The 12,770-nt window shown below is 35.8% G+C and overlaps 1 protein-coding gene across 1 annotated transcript in view; it reads left to right on the top strand.

Moving 5' to 3' along the window:
• The first annotated feature begins 3,846 nt into the window (after positions 1-3,846).
• Positions 3,847-12,770, top strand: part of hpcal4 (hippocalcin like 4) — a 39,195-nt gene continuing 30,271 nt past the window's right edge. The window contains exon 1 of the mRNA XM_007249268.3: positions 3,847-4,053. The gene's annotated coding sequence lies outside the window, so the exon portion shown is untranslated. The remainder of the gene's footprint in view (positions 4,054-12,770) is intronic.

Below are 12,770 nucleotides of genomic sequence, written 5' to 3' on the forward strand. Positions count from 1 at the left end.
AGAGGTAACATGAAAATATAAAGTATAAAAATATATATACATTTCAGTTTGTTAGATATTAGAAGACCAATAGACATGGTTTGGGTTTTAAATCCATATAGTTTATCTATGACAATAGATAAAACAAATAGACAATTCCAACTTTTATGTAATAATAACGTAATAATGTAATATGCAACAATGTAACCAAAGAACATAGTGCTAACTGTAGATTTCCAGTATCAAATGTTACTTTTCTAAAATGGAAGGGTTTTATTTAAAAAGCAATGTCCAATTTTGCTCCATTGAATTTAGAGCTGCAACTAACAATTATTTTGATAATCAATTAATCAGTTGATATTTTTTCTGATTAATCAATTATTAATTGAATAAAAAGGGAAAAAGGCAAGGTTTTATTTGCAGTATTTTATTTAATAAACCAAACTGTTTTTGTACTAATGTTTAATTGAATAAGGAACACAAAACCTACCATTATTAAAACTAATGGTGTTTAAATGAATAATTAACCTGAGATTTACATTAATTGTATTATTATCATTATCTAATAACACAACAACAGTGTATGTAATGTAAATTTACACTAGATTGTGTTTCTTAAACACTTCCACGCGACACCAGAGTCAGAAAATATCTTTAAAAAGGATGTAACTGTTGCCACTTATGTGTATTTATGTGTGTAATAACTTATATTCTTCTTATGTGTAGAATAACATAGACCCAACCAATTGATTATGGAATTAGTTGTCAACTATTTTAATAATAGATTTTAATCAATTAGTTGTTGCAGCTTAATTGTGTTGTATATATTTTAAATACTACATAAAAAATGTGTACCAGTATAGACCAGACAAATTGTCCAATTCCTGCTTGTTTAAAATATATACCTTTTAAAATCAGATTAAAAACATATACCAGTACGAATCAGCTTTGCATGAAACCAGTAAAAAACAAGATATGCCCAAATATCACAGTTAAAATGTTTCTGTTTTAAAATCTGCTTACAAACATACAAGAGAAGACAAGTTTATCTACAGTATACTTGTCTATTCTGGTCTTGCTTTAAATGGAAGTATACCAGTCAATAGCAATGAAAGCTGATATGCTGGTCATAAATAAGACCATTATACTGTTGCTGTTACACAAAAAAAAATATTTTTCTACTTTTTTGTCAGCCATTTTGGCTAAACCAGCACAGACCAGCATGAACTGTCATAAACAAGCTCAGAGCAGCTTAAACCAACATGGAACAAATGTTGGTGTAAACTGTGCTGTTGTTGTTTTAGCAGGGTGTGTATGTGTGTATTTACAGAAAGGATCTTGGAGATTTCGATTCTTGGAGTTAACGAACATTGTAGTTCCAGTGCTTAAGAGACTACATTTCAGCACTAAACATCTCTCTAATAAAAATGTCTAATGATGGCTGATGGGTTGTATTTGGGTGGAAAATGGTGTAATAAATGTGTTAATACTTTATTTTAAATGAACTTTTCTTTTAAGTGTCTTTTAAGTGTATATCTGGTAACACTATAATCCACTAATGGATTTCTTGCTCCTGGGAGAGTGGTCTCTACTTCCTCTCATCTTTTAGAATCCAGCATCCACACAGCTCACTGCTGCTATTTTTATAACAGGTTGTGGGTGTGTGGCCAAACCAGTTTCCATGCAAATAACTTAAATTATAAAACATCCAGATAAAGCTACTTTTCTGACTGGCTACCTGCTGTCTGCAGCTGCTAACCAATGGGAGGCCTGTTCCACTGGGATTTCACACTGAATGAGGATCAAGACTGAAAATTATTACATCTGATCCTAATGTTTCTTTTTGAGAACTGATGAAAACCTGAACACTGGGTGTTTCCATCTCTTACAAACAACAACAACAACAAGAAGAAAACAGCAATAAGACAGGTTTTAGCAATTACCAACCACTCTTGTCCTTTGTTATTGAGATCAGAGTATCTCAATTTAACCAGTATATCTGGTTGGCAAGTGAGTGCCACAAAAATCAAAAGAAAAACAACATTGTCACAAAAACAAATTTACTTTACACATGAAATATATATATATTTATATATTTATATATATATATTTTAGCTCGGATGTCAGAATATTCAAGTAAGAACTGTTAACTTTCAATTTCTATGTATTCCTGTGCCAATAAATCAGTCATACAACGATAACCTGACATAAAACGTGGAATATATTGTATTAATGTGCCACATTCACACTTTAAATGATTAACAAACCAGTTGTGGTAAACTCCAAAACCTTTTACGAACTGTTTTTTTAATGAAGTGTTTTTGAAATTATCTGAATCTTTAACTGAAATGCCTCAGCTCAAATAAATAGAAAGCAGCATATGTACATTAAAACAAGACATTTTGTTTTAATGTACATATTTTGTCAGATTGGCTGCGACCTGTGAAAGGCATTTCAACAATAGCGGTGCTCTTTATTTTGAAAAAAAAAAAAAAAAATACTGTGGCATAAAAAGGGCAGTAGTCATACAAAGCCAAAAAATCATGTTTTTTTGTGCTTTATGGAGCAAACTGTTCATATTTTATCAATGTTTTTTTTAAACACAGTGTTCAAATTGTAAACAGACCTTCGGTTTAGAGTATTTGGTCCTCTTGATTTAAACAAGTCAGTGTATGAGTGGATATAGATGGCAAAGATGGCCGCCTAATGAACTGACTTGCATTGGTGTACATTTTTTAATTCTCCTGGCTATTTGGATAAGTATGACCTAACAAGTGTAAAAACAAAACATTGTCTTTGTACAGGAAGTCGTTTTTGCAAAAACAATCTGCTCATGTGGGGACAGTAGTTGATTTTATTTTATTTAAAATGTATGCTTATCATTTTGGATCAGAAAATCCCAGTTAGTCCAAAAACAAAATGTTAGCTTTCTACAGAAAGTAAATATTTTTTTTAAGCATAAAATTGGATGAGAATTTTTACCTGGACCATTTTCTTTCCTGCCTGGCTGTAGGAATTTGGACTGGGATTCCCACCATTTTGTTTTCAATCAATTTAGAGTAATGTTGTCATGTGACTACAGTGTCTCTATATGAGGCCAAAGCATCAATGTTTTAAAAAATGAAGTATCATGGTGCAGAGAAGCAAAAATGTAATGTAGCCATATGAGAATGCAGTGTCTCAAGAGGTTAAAGTAGTAGAGGTGATTGGAAAACATTTATATATTTACTCAATCAAAAAATGACAGTGCAGTCAAATTGTTTAATGCACACAAACATAATCATCATTAAAAAAAACAAATGAAAACATTTTTACAGTGCCAGTAAAAAACACAAATTGATAGTAGCTTAACTAAAAAAACTGTCAAAAAAGTAAGCAGTAAAGCAATGCCTTAGATATTATTTAATGCTAATAACGAATGAAAAACCAATTGGAACTGCTTCTATTTTTTTTAATTCTTTTTTGTTTGCCATTCCCTGTAGAAGAACAACACAGTGTTTCCAGTTCCATAAGGAGCAAAACAACAAAACTAATTAAGTAAGAGACATTATAAAACGTGAAACATAAAAGTGTTTAATTAGCATAATTGAATCTAATCGTGTCAGTTACCTTCATTATAATGAGCGCACATCAAAAGTGTCATCTGGTTTCCGCAGAATGATTTTTATCTCTTTAAAAATTAACAAACCTGTCTTTAGCATTATTTATTTTTATTTTTCATTTCCCACCTCTAATAGCTTCAAGCCCCGCCCTCATCCTTTTTTCCCATTGGCTAAGGCTTTGATTCCTTCTGGATGAACAGCCAATCACAGCGCAGAGGGCGTGGCCTGTGTGTGAACGGGTGGGTACGGGATATCAACACGGTGAGGGAGATGCGGGCGCTCCATTCACTCTCGCTGTGACTGAGGAGGAGGAATCAGCAGCAGGTCCAGGGCTTTTCTCCGGGAAACAGCCCGCTGGTCTTCAGCCGCTGAGAGGATAACACACTTGTGTGAATCACACACTCAAAACACACACACACAACACACACACATACATCAAAGACCGGCTACCTCACCAGAAAGAAATACTTGGGTGAGTCATCCCTGCTTCTACTTTCCGCTGTCCTAGTTTTTTTTCCTTATTTCTTCCATTGTTTAATGTGTGTTTACTGTGTGATGCTATTATGCTGTAGTGTAGCCAGTAAATATACATATAATCATATAAATATACAGCTATTAAAATGAGCTAATCTAGAGAAAGAGTGAACTATGAGCTCCTGTTATAAAACCAGCCTTATTATATTATCTCCTTTATAATATCTTTTTTTTCTCCAGTTTATTATCAGCTGCTTTTTCTATGGTGTAAAAGAAACCAATGCACATATAATGCAGCTCTGTCAGCAAATGAGATTATGAGATTCTGCAGATAGATTGTAATTGAGTTTATAGCAGCTATGAGTTTATATAGAGCCTATGTATAGCCAAGACATGCATGCCATACGAATTAGACATAAGAGCACTGTCACAGAGTGAGTCTTGTGCCAGTTTGGGTATAGCTAGTTTGCCTTGCTATACTGAGGAATTATACATAATGTGATAAAGCCTTAAGAGTGAGGTGAAAGTCTGTCTGCAGCCACTTTGATATGTGATGCTCATGTTGCTGCCTGACTGGTTGGCAGTGGATGTGCGTCAGTGTTGTGTCTGCATTGCTCTGTGTTTATGTTCAGCTACAGTACTTCTGCATGTGTGTTGTGCGCTTCATGAGGACCCCCAGTCCTTATGATGACAGGAAAACAAGACAGTATGATGGGTTCTCACAAGCCATCATGCTGTTTTTACCACATATGTGACTAAATGCAAGTGGAAAGTGGAAGTAGAATTAAATGGTTTCAAAGATGTAGTTACATCAGTGTGTGTGTGTGTATATGTGTGTGTACATGTTTTTGCACACGTTGTATGGAAGACTATTATTTTCTGACCACCCTGTCTTAGGTGATAAAAGTGAAAAAGTGTGCTGCACAGTGTGTGTGTGTGTGTGTGTGTGTAGCAGTGATTGACTGCACCTGTCATTAGTACAAGGCTATGAGTGGCTGTACACTCAAGAAAGAGTGAAATCGCAAAGGTTTTTCTCCACTTCCTTAAAGAATACCTAAGGGCTTTGTCCCATGAAGAGTTTTGTGTAAAAAGAAAGCAGTAAAGGTGAACATTTACAGTTAAAACACTCCTGAAAAAGAACTAATGGAAACACAAAGTACAGCATATTGGGCTTGGCGTAGCAAGTGTCCGAAATTAAATCTGGTGCTAAAAAGATGATGTGCTAGAAGTGCTGGAAGACAGTAAGAGCTTAGGAAAAAATATATAAAACTCTGTAAAATACTATTTTAGGATTCAGCAATGTAAAGTAACACTTTAGCCCTATCCGGACTGGATTAGTTTCTCATGGGGATGTCTGTGTAAAATATTTCACACTTCTACTCAGTGATAAAACTCTTGCATCTGGACTGTAATTGAAAAAAAAGGACTGTGGATCAGGATCAGTGACTTTTTAGGCTTTCTCGGTCATATGAAATCGCGTTCAGTAGCTCCTCCATTTCCACTCACTGTTGTGTTTACACAGATCTTTGTGGAAATGCGTGCTCAAAGTGTAATTACGCTGTGTGGCAGTGGATAAATAGCTATTGTATTAAACACGAGGAGACAAAACTCAGAGATGTGAGTCTGGAAGGGACTAAAATTACCGGAGGACCATGGAGTTCAGCGACAATTCAGGCTGTAATTTTCTCAGAGCTAAAGAGAAAATTACCCCAGGACCCCCTGAAAAACTGTAATGTTTAAAGTTGCCTTGCGGAACTAAATTCTAAAGACATACATATATACAGATCAAATACACTAAATTTCTACATTGCAATGATGAAGAAAATCAACATTTTGAGGAAAATAATAGTCTGATTGGGTGAAAAGTGAAAATGCTGTATTTTATTTTGAGCTGTTTACAGTGAGTATGCATGTTTACTCCAGAACATAATGATGTCATTTTGGAAGCCTAAAGCCAATGTACAGCAAGATTATAAATTGACAATTTGACAGCACGCCAACTATGGCATTGTAGTTTGTTTGATATCAAATTTGTTAAAGTCTAAGATGAAAAAAAGAAAGGAATCTATAACCAGTGCACTGACATTTTATTGTCTACATAATTACCATAAATAGATATAAAACCAATTGAAAAAAAAAAGTCTGACTTTAATCTAAAAATCCATTTGAATTATTCAAACCAAAAATAAAATAATACACAAATCTGTTCATTATAATGATCAATGTATGTTCTGCATCGTATACTGCACTGTTTATCATCAGTGGTGAAGATGAGGAAAGTAGATTTCAAACCAAATTTCTTTCTGAATTTATTTTATATTTTTCCAAGAGTTCTCTGGTATTGCCCTGGATAGAACTGTCACTACTGTTAAAAGTCACAAATCCATTTTTCAGTACTAATGAGAACCATTTTGCTTACAGAGAAGCCAAATTCCAACCACTTGCTAGGTGTTCCTCATCATACATATATTATACATATATATGATGCTTCTAAGCTAGGAGGATGGAGGCTAGTTCTTCTCCTCACATTAAGCTGAACATGCTTGGAGGAGAATACTTAATACCAATTCTGTTACAATAGGTAACAGATGAACACACTAAGATTCCACCAAGTGTAAAGCTAGTTTTGTTGTGTTGTTTACACAACCATGGATGGCTATCCTATTAACAAAGCTCCAGTCTCCTAATGATAATGCCACTGCTCATGGCATTTTTCCACTGCATGGTGCCTACACTACTCTGCTTTTTATACCTGGTTAATTGTCCACTTTCATAACTTAACTTTAGAATGTAGCTGGGGGCGTTGCAGCTCTTGCAGGATTCTTTTGTTAGCGACCAATCCAAGGAATGTTTATACTGCTTCAAAAGACCAGGATGTAATTTCACAAGCTGCTTACGTGAACACTGTTGATGCTTGGAGATATCACAAATGGGTAGTTTGCGCTAGGTGTCTGCATAGATGTTGTACAGTGTTTACAGTGAGAATTATTTCTGGCCAATCAGTGCTCTGCAGAGTTTACATGTCCAGTTTTAGTCCCAGTTCAACTTCATTGTAATCAGAAATGAGGTACCAGGTAGCATATTTGCTAAATGTAAAAGCAAAGAACTGAGTAGTGAAGGTACCATGCAATGAAAAGTGCCATTAAATGGTTGCAACACCACCCAGAAGCAACTGTATGTATTTTTTTAAACTAAAAGCACAAAGAGTTGCATTTCCAGAGTGGCTGACCATACCCTGCTGGAATGTGCAGTGGAGTACATGCCTGAGTGTATTCCCACACTGGTTAAAGTAGGTCTAAGCACTGTTTCTGCTGACTAGAAGCAGGAGATGGGTGATAAGCACCAGCTGTATACATTGAATCTCACCCACGCACAGAAAAAAACTCATTCTGGCAGCTCGTGGGCATCGCCAGTCCTCCATTTTGTCCCAGAAAACGGCGTCCAGGCAGCGCCAGGTGTTGTAGCCCTCTCATGCGGAGCCAACTGATTGATTACCCACATGCTCCGTTTCTCATGTAGATGGATGGCAGATTCAACATGGCTGCACTCAAAAAGCTGCAGACAGTCAGTGGCTCTTCAGCAGCACTAATCAAACAGCCCGGGGGGAATTTGATGGATGAAAAACAACAAAGGCATTTGTGAATTGAAGAACAAATGAGGGCCCATTTTTCCCCCGCTCCTCTGATAGCAGCCTGTTGATATTCTCTTCTACTCATCTAATAGGAACCACAGGCTTTTTTTTTTTCACCCTCTCGCTTTGCTCTACTGCCTGTTTTGAATGTGAATGAGAGGCGAGAGCTCTGTCACAATGGGCAAGATGCTGTCAAATACATTTAGCAGCTGGAGTCATCGCACGCTGCCCTGGGCTGTGTTTGGACATCAGAGGTAAATTGTTCATGTGCTTGCCTAACATGTTACAGTACACAGATCTGACGAAGCCTGACACAAAGGATGACATAACTATTGCAGAGGAATAGGACTCATCGTTGGCATGGCTGCTCTCGCTGTGTCTCAGCACACAACGTACCAGGTGGTATTTCCACTGTGGCAGTGGGTGGCTTTTGACTGCCCTTCTATTTACAGTGTATTGATCTTGACAGAATCTGATCTGGTGTTGAAAGGGTCACACAGAGATCATTTCACATCATTTCATATCTACACACATGAGGTGTCCATTTTCAGTATATATACTGTATATAATTATGAGCCATGCTAAGGAGGTACTGTATTTTATGTGATTTACTGATTGAATCCACAGTTTGAGTCCAGTAAGAATCTCCAGTTTGTCTGAGAGTCATACTTCCAGAGGGAATTGCTTTCTGTAACTGGCTAAATCCAGCACTCTTCTAATAGACCCAGCTGGGTGCTGCGTTGTTTTTGTAATTGAGTGTGGCGTCCATAGCGTATCACTGATGAGGACCTGACTGCTGTCACTTGGAAACAATATGTGTAGGCCACAATTTGTTTTAAGTTTTATAAGACATACAGATGTAGCTAAACTTTTGATGTGATTGAAATGTGTTGTACATTGTACACAATTTGCAGATACTCCAAAACTGCAGTCATGGAACATGGGGTTGGTGGGTTCCAGGTGGGCGCAGTCACTAAATGGGTTTGTACATGTTTTTTTCTTTCCGTTTTTCCATTATTACCTTAATCTCACGTGGGTCCCATCAAGGATCTAGGCCTAATGTGCAGTGTAAAGTTTTGGTCACTGAAGACTGAAGACAATAGAAGAAAAATAGTTAAGATTAAATTTTTCTGTTGTCTTAGGCTTTTTGTCATATTTTTCTGTCTAGATCTCAAATAGCACATTATTCATTATATACTAAACTACATAAGGCATTGTGTAATTTTTGTTTAAACCTGTCATACATGCTACTGCAAGCATTTTCATATCTGTGGATGGAAATATTATCAAAACGAACAGAAGGAAATTGGATTAAAAACATTGAGAGTTGTAGTCTTTAGTCAAAGTATAAGGAATATAAGGAAACTTGATTCTAATGTAGCACAGTGGTAATGTAATATGCTGGCCTGCATATTAGATGTTTACTTAGTCCTAATTGCATTTCTTAAGGCCCTGAGTCTGAACTCCTTGCTTAAGGTCTTCTTAGGCATCAGGTGCAGTGCACCTGTTGACTTGGATGTAGAGAAATCTCTGTTTTGCTAACCAATGTTTATCTGTATTGTTTGGAAGTAGACTCTTGTGGATATTAGTTTTGCATTCTAGAAGGTTTTGTAGAATTAATCATAAAAGTCATATCTGTTAATATTACAGTTTGTGTTCTATTGCTCTTAAACATTTTTTTTATATTAAATGCAAATGGATATTGCAAATATTTATAATTATTCAAACATCTATAATATACCTTTGTTATGCTGATCATGAACTGTCAAGTCTTATCTTTTTTTATTTTTTTAAGCTATATATCATATGCATTATCTGTTAGGACCATAGAACCAATTACAGTTTTGCTCATTACTGTCAGCCTCAGAGGCACATGTAGATGATCCAGTGCCAGTTGTCACCCATGGGGACTAAGTTGTTGTGATGCAAGGTTTCCTACACTATATTTATTTTTGCCAGGATAGCCCCATGAGCTGGTGGAGTTGGCACTGTTGTTTTTATCATGTACCTTTGAGATGCAAGGAAGATAACACAGTTATTTAGTTAGAAATTTAGATGAAACGGAAAGATACTAACGCTACTAAAGATCAACAGCAGTAATGCCCTATAAATGCAGCACACTTATCTGTATCAGCTGATAATTTTGTTAAACTGTAACTAATCTATATTTCATATAAAAGCATAGGACAGTTCCTGAGAACTTGACTGTTTCTGAAGAAGTGTGTAGGTCACAACTGAAGGCTGTTGTTCTTGGGCTTAAGAGTAAAGAACCCAGATCCTGTAGTTGCTCTGTGGGAACTGTTCCTGTAGATATTTATGAATTAAGGATGATGTGGACAAAAGTATTGCTTTTGTTAGAGTAACTAAGTGGAAAGTCTTTTTACTAGATTTTAGATGGAGCGCCATTATTTCAGAGAACACAGTTCCACTACTCTACAGCTTAATGCTGGGGGGCTTTAAACCCCTTGAGCCCATGCCTGGCATTAAGTATAGTACGAATATGCTTTATGATTATCCTCTCCAGGGGGTGCTATAATATTGGCAGTACTTCTTTACTGGCAGTAGACAAGCTGTATGTGTGTATTTGCACATTTTTGTCAGCATTGGGTGAAACTTAAAGTAGCTTAATGGATGTATTATGAAGGGTGTCCAGAGACATTTGGACATATAGTGAACATATCATCAGATATTTAAACTGATTAAGAATTGACAGAGCCATAGTATGTGAAACTTAACAAACTATGAACATTAAACCATGTTGTTTTCTCCTTCAAAAAAAAACAGGACTGTAGAATGGGAAAACCCAAATCCATTTTTTTACACAAATTTTTGCCATTTTCTCCCCAGTTTACACTGCCTATTACCCAACCCACTCATTAGGACTCCCCCTATCACTAGTAATTCCCCAACATACCTGGAGGGCGAAGACTAACACATGCTTCAATTTTTTACTCTCTTGACTTAAGTTATTTTCACTCACCCCAAATACAGTTGCAAGAAAATGTATGTGAACCCTTTGGGATTACTCAGACTTCTACATAAATTGGTGATTAAATGTGTTCTTATTATCTTATTATGTTTGCATTGTTTTTTTGAACACAACATGTTAAAATTCACAGTGCAGGGTAGATAAAGATAGATAGATAGATAGATAGATAGATAGATAGATAGATAGATAGATAGATAGATAGATAGATAGATAGATAGATACATAGATAGATAGATAGATAGATAGATAGATACATAGATAGATACATAGATACATAGATAGATACTTTATTTATCCCGAAGGAAATTTAGGCATCCAGCAGCAACAACACAATACAATAAGAAACAGATTCAAACATAAATTAAAACAGAAGAATAGAGAAAAAGAAGAAGAAAAGAGAGAGAAAAAAAAATATATATATAAGGCTATACAAAAACGTACTATACAAGGTAAGATACATATCTGTAAACAGAGCAGTGCAGTTGTTGCTGATCTTTAAATAATTAACAGAGCAAAGTGCAGTGTGCAATGACATTGATTATGAAAGTGGCTGATGTGACATAGAAATATAATATAAATATGCAACTGTAACAAATATAGTTCTAATTAAACTATAGCCTAACACACATCAGAGGGGAATGCACTTTTATTTTATCAGTGACTGTAACATTATCTGGGTAGGCCTTAGCAATAATTAAACTATTGTATATTCTGCAAAGGTAACATAATAGGAAAACTGGCGAGTTGCATTCTGAGGGTTGTAAATAGCTTTAAACATCATGTATGAGCAATTTTGCCCAAAAAGTACATACATACTAAGAAAATATTGGGGTGTAAGAAAATATTAATATCAAAGAATTGCAACATTTTGTCTTGAAATAGTGTATAAATTGTTAAAATCACAGTATTGTTTTTTAATGATAAGTAAGTATAAATGTAAAGATTGATGGCAGACAGTGGTTTCATTTTGTGTTTTGTTTAAAACATGACCAGTAGATAGTAGTGCTGTACTCTATCCATCTAATGGCAAAAAATGTATGATTTTTTTAATAAGATGTTATAAATATGATAGTGTTTGCTGAAAATTTAATGTGAACAATCACAATATATTGTCTTGCTTACAATTAAATTGCATCAATGTCTATTATTTAAATTAGTCGACTACAAATTTCATTGTCGACTAATCATTCATAACAGTAACTGTACCACATTACACAAAGTTATGGGGACAGAAGTGCAATGGTAGATGGGTAATGGCTCACTCACACAATTTACAGTTAAGTTAGTCTGTGTCTCCAAAAGTGCCCAAACACAACAGAATACATTTATTCACTAATTATCAGTACTTTTTACGTTTAAACGTCATCTAGACATTTAAACGCCCTTTTTCTCTCATGTTTAGAGATGGCGGACGTGGCAGAAATAATCGTCAAATTATTATCAAATCATTAGTTGCAGCCCTACCTATATCATGTAATGCTTACTATTGTCACAATGTCACAAAGCAGCTTTAAAGAAATAAGAGTTTAAGCCTTTAAAGAGCAAACCAGTGCAACAATGACAGGTAAACCCCTGAAGGACCCAACAAAGAATCTGCTGTTAAATAAGCAGATCTGCCTAAAAAAGAAATATTGAAAATCCCCAGAATAACCTGTCACAGAAGCCAGAGCACTGCATTAACACATACAGATGAGAGCGTTTAGCACTTGCAGGCTGTGGAGGTGCAGAGTGCATGCACGGTGACCTGTGTTCTGGCCCTGTCGTCCTCAGAGAAGAGTTTTCTTCACACTGCCGGAGGAGAGGAATATTGCTATAGAAACAACACCTGTTTCACTTCAGAGATTCTAATTTAAAATGATCCAGAGGGAGCTCACGCGAGCCAGCACAGCTATGTCGTTTTCTGTGTGTGTTATGTATTCATTTGAGCCGCTGTTTCTCACCTTTGAGATGCATAAGCGAGTGAGTTATTATGCTGGAACAGTGATGGAGGGTCTCAGGTTAAAAACCTAAATTCAGGTGGCTCCTCCTGCTGAGCTGCAGGGGAGTCATATGTTAGTTTCTGGCCCTTACCTCATACGGTCTCTGAGACAACAAC

This window comes from Astyanax mexicanus, chromosome 3, assembly GCF_023375975.1.
Source record: "Astyanax mexicanus isolate ESR-SI-001 chromosome 3, AstMex3_surface, whole genome shotgun sequence".
In the NCBI taxonomy this organism is placed as follows: domain Eukaryota; kingdom Metazoa; phylum Chordata; class Actinopteri; order Characiformes; family Acestrorhamphidae; genus Astyanax; species Astyanax mexicanus.